This window comes from Spermophilus citellus (assembly GCF_964194105.1).
Source record: "Spermophilus citellus genome assembly, chromosome: 1".
In the NCBI taxonomy this organism is placed as follows: Eukaryota; Metazoa; Chordata; class Mammalia; order Rodentia; family Sciuridae; genus Spermophilus; species Spermophilus citellus.
The window spans coordinates 239,684,780-239,690,779 of NC_138182.1; positions in this window are offsets into that span (position 1 = coordinate 239,684,780).

The following is a 6,000-nucleotide window of genomic DNA, read 5'->3' on the forward strand; positions in this document are numbered from 1 at the left end:
GACTTTTCTGCTTTTTGAAAATAGTTGCCCCATGTATTTCATCCAGTTTTAGAAGTATTTTCTGTGGGAGAGCTAATCTGTTACCAGTTACTCTATCATGCCTGGAAGCAGAAATACATAGGTGTCAACTTGATTGGCAATTGTTTCTAGCTTAGAATGTATGCTGCCTGTCTTTAACTTTTTTTTTAAATAATCATTTGATTTTTTATCAGGGAATCGTGCACTTGGATAAACAAAATTCAAATACTACACAAGAATACATAGTTTAAAATATCTCTTCTATCCCAGCCACATAATTCCTCTTCTCAGAGGTGAAAGATGTTACCAGTTTGTCTTTGGTAATCTTTCAGATATTTTACATGAAAGATGCTCCTCAATTTATGATGGGGTTATTTCCTGGTAAACTCCTTATAAGTTGAAAACATTGTTAGCCACAATGTATTTAATAAATATATTTACCCTAACCAAACATCATAGATTAGTGTACCCTACCTTAAATATGAGCAAAACACTTATATTAACCTACAGTTGAGCAAAGTCATTTAACACAAAGCCTATTTTAAATCATTGAATATCTCATGTAATTTACTATCTAATCCAAAAATTGCTGGTGACACAGTACACCTATCAGTTGTTCCCCTTGTGATCATGTGGGTAAGTGCAAGTCAGAGCTTGCTGCTGCCACTCAGCCTCATGAAAAAGTTTCCTACTACTAGGCCAGGAAAAGAATCAAAATTTAAAATTTGAAGTCTGGTTTCCACTGAATGTAAAATAAAAAAATAGGTCAAACCATTGTTAAGTTGGAAACCATTTGTATATAAAAAGTATCTTTTGTTCTCCATTGTGTGTATCTTAGAGGCTATTTGTATTCATAAATGAAGAATTTTCTAATTCTCTTTTGGGCCTTATGATATTTAGTTGTATGAAAGTACCGTAAGTCATCTCATTAGTTCATTATTTGTGGTTATACATTTTGGTTAGTATAAATATTATTCTATGAACTACTTTGAGCATACCTTTTGGTATATGTCTTGATAAGTTCACAAAATTGCAGTTTATATCTCAAAAGGTATGCACATCAGCTATTTAGTGAGATATTGTCAAATGTCTGTCCATAGTGACTGTTGTGTCCCACTAATGTATGGGAGGGATGCTGACACTTTTTATTGTGTCTCCAAGTGTCTATTTTCTGTATGGTCTATCTACTAAATTGGTTTCTGCTTTTATTATGTTTATTCTGAGTCAATCAGTCAATTTTCTTTCCTTGATTAATTCACAAGTCTCTTGCAAAGAGATAAGCAGCAATCATTTATACAAATTAGAGATATTTTATTATTACTACTATTATTATTATTATTCTACCACTGTGGTTCATTTCCCTAATGGAATGGGCACATGCCAGCAGAGAATTTCTATTTTGAAAGTGCAGTATTATTTCCATCCTAGTCAGAGATTTTAAAAGAATTCTCCTTTTTATTTTGTGCTTTGAAAATATGGGTAAAGCATATGCTAGCCTGTTCTCCAATCTGACCTTGATTGTGTCTTTCAAACGCATAGTCTAACTTTATTAATTCTTTATGGAATCATGTCCTTTGAGCTTTCTAGCTTGTTTTCTTTCCTTCTTGTGTTTTTCCTTACCTCACTTGCTTTTCTGAATTGGAGAGTCTAAGGATATCTGGTTAAAGATTTGGCTGTTCACTGAACATTCTGAATCAATCTCTGCAGAAATAGGGACTCTAATGGAGCTTTTCTACTTCCCGGGACATAAGTTGTTAGTAGGTAATTTAGAAAGCTCTTTGATTTCATAGGTTCTTGTCTCTTTGCAGTGTGCTGAAAAGTGAACTGTGAATTCATTGTATGAAACATGAAAGTGTCTATCTTTAATATTAGCTTGTTTTTTCCCCTTAGCGCTCACCTTGAAACTCACCCATTTAAACACGACAGACAAGGAAATTTTTTATTTGTTCTTCATTCCCTGTATCTATCAATATTTCAAGCTATTTGGGCCCAACACTATAAGTTGTGTTGTAATATACCCATGGAATAAACACCAAAAAGAACCAAATTGAAAAGAATTATTCTTGGTAACTTCTAAAAAAATATTTCTTTACATTCCAAAGCTCTTGGTGCCCTACCCCCCCCCACTGCCTGCATGCTGTGATTCCTGTTGCCAGCTGCTTTTGTGCAACCCCATCCTCCTGTAGAGTACTCAACTGACCTGTTGCACAAAGTTATAGTGAAAGTCTATAAGTTAATAACTTGAAAGGATTTTGTGAATATAGTTGATGTTTCTTCTGAGAAAAAAAGTGTGTTATCTACTTTGGAGGATGCATTAACTCATAGTATATTGTATTTGTTAAGCTGTAGGCTTAGCACTGTGTTAGGGAACTAACTTTTTTTTTTTTAAGTTTGACTTTTGCCCTCAAGGAGCATAATGGCCTAATGGTTGAGAGCACAGGATAAGTCAAACAGAAGAGATGAGGGCTGGGTGATCTTGGGTGAGGGACACTAAGCCTCAGTTCTCTCATCTGTGAAACCATTGTACTTATCTCAAATTGTACTTACCTCAAATAATTGTACTTATCTTATCTTCAACAATATAAATCTGTGGGGAACATTCTCTCCAGAACTCAGAGAAGTGTTTTTTTCTGGGCACTTTTGCTTTTTGTGGACTTTTCAGTTTTGTCACTCAGTCTTTAAAATCAAGCTACCCGACACCATGGTGGCTATTACCAGTGACTACTTTATCTTCTGTTAGTAAAAACGAGTCTGGACACAGGAGATGTAGACCAATTGGATGAATGATTAATTAACACTTATATTGGACATTTGTAGATGTGTAATAAGTTAGGGACACTTGAAGAGGACAACAAACCAAATCCTACATCTCAATGGCTTATTTCTTGCTTATATCACAGCACAATGTATGTTGGAGTGGGATGGGGCTAGTATACTCCATGAAGTCATTTAAATACTCAATTCTTTCTACATAGGGGTTACTATCTTCTAGGTGCCAGAGTCTTATATTCTCTGCATCTCATCAGAAGATGACAGAAAGAGTGTCTGAGAGAGAGAATAGGGGTTTTTAGGAATCAGGCCTGGATCAGGTACACACCACTTCCACTAGCATTCTGTTGGCTAGAACTCTTCTGATGGCCCTATCAAATGCAGGAGTCTAGTAGAGCAGTGTGCTTAAAGGAGAGAACCTGTGTGTATTGGCCAGTGTCTTTGGTCTTTGCCATTGCGTTGAGTAGCATCTTAGAAGTTTGGATTTCAGTTGCCTCATGCAAGTTGAGTATAGCTTGTTAAGCTTTCCTACCACGTGACCAGATACTGTCAGCTAGTTGTTGGTTTCTCCCTGATAGCAGAAGACCCCGATTACCTTTTGCCTTCTTCTGGCATCTTAACTAAGGAGGGATTTTGAGGCATGGGTGTCAGAGATACATAGGCACCTTGGATTTGTGTAGTGAAGTGTATTTTAGTTTGGGGATGTTATGATCTCAGGCAACTGAGTGGTGACTGTCAGAATGGACAACTCCCACCTGGATTCAATGTAATGCTGTTACAAATTGGTTCTCAAAAGAGGTACCACTTGGTTTATTGCTTATTTCTTATTATCAGTATTTGTAACACTTAAAATAGAGAACATAGAAAATGATTAGGATTGGTTGACTTTAGCTGCTTGGAGTGTTGAATGATCAGCAAGTTGCTATGTAATCTTGTGTGTATCAACAGAAGCAGATTCCTGATTCTGCCTATTCTTGTTCCCTTAAAGCAATCCTTGCTGATTTTGAACATATCTTTCTTTGGACTATGCCAAAAAGAATTTTTATAATAGACCAGGTTATAGTTGCCTGTTGTGTGAGCGCCTGTGTATATAAAATCAATTATTGGGTTAATTTTATGTGTCTTTCTTACTAAATGGGCAACATATACCTTTATAATGTGATCAAAAATAGTTAAGATGAATTTTAATAAAAATTTCTGACCCATAAGCATACTCAATACAATAATTTTTTATAATGATTGTTTCCATTCTCTAGAGGACATATTAATATATAAAGAACTGCTTCAAGAATGTAAAAGCAAATTGCAGGTGAAATGCCACAAATGATGCATAAGTGGTATGGGGTACAAATTTGGGGACTGCTTAATGTACAGAAGCTTTGGCTCAGATTCTTCTTTGAGGAAATTAGTCTTAGGTCCTAAGGCATATGACAGACAAGGACTATCATGTATCATGTGTTACAGAATACATGACCCCTTCTGCTTAACTTCCCAAGGAAGAAATTGCATCAGTCAAGACTCTTGGTAGAATAAGCAAAAGCACATGAAATTGGTTAATTGTAAGGAATAAGGCACAGCTTCATTGTCTCTAGAATTGTATAAAACAGTGAACCTTCACTCCAATAAGACAGCTAGAAAAGTCTAGAAGTGTTCTGTGATTTAGGAGATGCTTATAACTGACTGGGTGTTTCACCTTCTGAAATAGTAATTATAGTAAAATCATTTGTCACCTTGGAATTTAAGGCAGGACTAAAACAATCTAATGAAGACGCAAAAGGTACTTGCACCAAACTGAAGTTCCTTAGCTATTTTCTCAAAATAAAATAAAATTAAAATTAAAATAAATAAATCATCCCCACATTTGTGACGTTCCAAGTTGTAAGAATAAACTATTCTTTTTGGCTCTTGTGGATTCTTGGTTTTATGCAGCTAGAAGGAATAATCAGCTTGATATAAAGTATGAAATGTACATTGGGTGCTTTTTACTAAGGAACCACTGTGTGTCTGATTTGGGCAGTCTTCCTGTTTCCTGTGCCTTCTTCCTTCCTTTTTCATGCAATTACTCTAATCTTCACAAAATAAAAAGCTGTGTAAGACCGTTATGTATTAGTACCTTTGGGACCAATAGAAGACACAGAGCAATATGGTTGCAAAGATGCTGCTCCTTCAAGATTGAAAGAAAGGTAGATTTACATGAAAACAGACATGATGGTCTCGCTTTTCCTGCTTGTGGGTCTGATGAGGTGATATTTCATAGTATATTGCTCTCTAAAATTCCTGAGGGTTTTTGAATGAGTGGTGCAATAAAATAAGGCTACAAGGAGTTGTAGGAGTACAGTCTAGGGAGTATGTCCATGAGTAAATAAAGTTGGAGGCAGCATGGAAATTATGTGTGTGTGATCTCAGTTGGTGAGGGAAGGAAGAAGCCTGCCTATATTAAAGAACTTGATTCAATGAATTATACATGCATTCCATACTTGAAACCATAATGTCATGGTTAAAATTATGGTTTTAGAATCAGACTGAGGTGGGTTTAAATTTTGGTATTGTGAATTATTAGCCACGTAGGTTTAAGCCACATAGGCTTAAGCAAACAACTCCATTTCTAACCTAGCCTCATCCATGGAAAAACATAAAACCTCCCTAGAGGATTTATTGCAGGGTTATGTAAAATAATGTTATAGGCTTTGACAAATAAATACCCAGGAACCAGCTAGCTGTTATTTTCACACTTACTGGATTATCTCTTTTAAGTTAGAAGAATAATTAACATAACACAAAAAAAAACCTGTTATCTGTTTTTTTTTTTTTAATGATTCAGTTTATACCTTAAGATCTGGGAATGTCTCATGGTCATCACTGAAAACACAATGCCTGTTATACTTCGCTAGAATCAATTATAGAATTCTGGATGATAGAATCTTCCTACAATATCTGTGCTAACATTGAAAGCGTGCAAGGTTTGAACCGGACATAAAAGAACTAAAGTGATTTGAGGAAAAAAAATTATCTTCTTGAAAATAATATAATTCACTCTTTTATCCTAGGCAGTGATCCAGAAACGCAGAAAAAAAGACAAACACAAGGTGAAATGAGGTGAGATACAGCATTACATGAAAATATTTGAGAATGCCCAATATATCTAGGTGGAGTAAGACTCTCCAGAAGGGTGTCATCTGATTTTCCATTCCTTCTAGATTGTTTCTTCAAGTG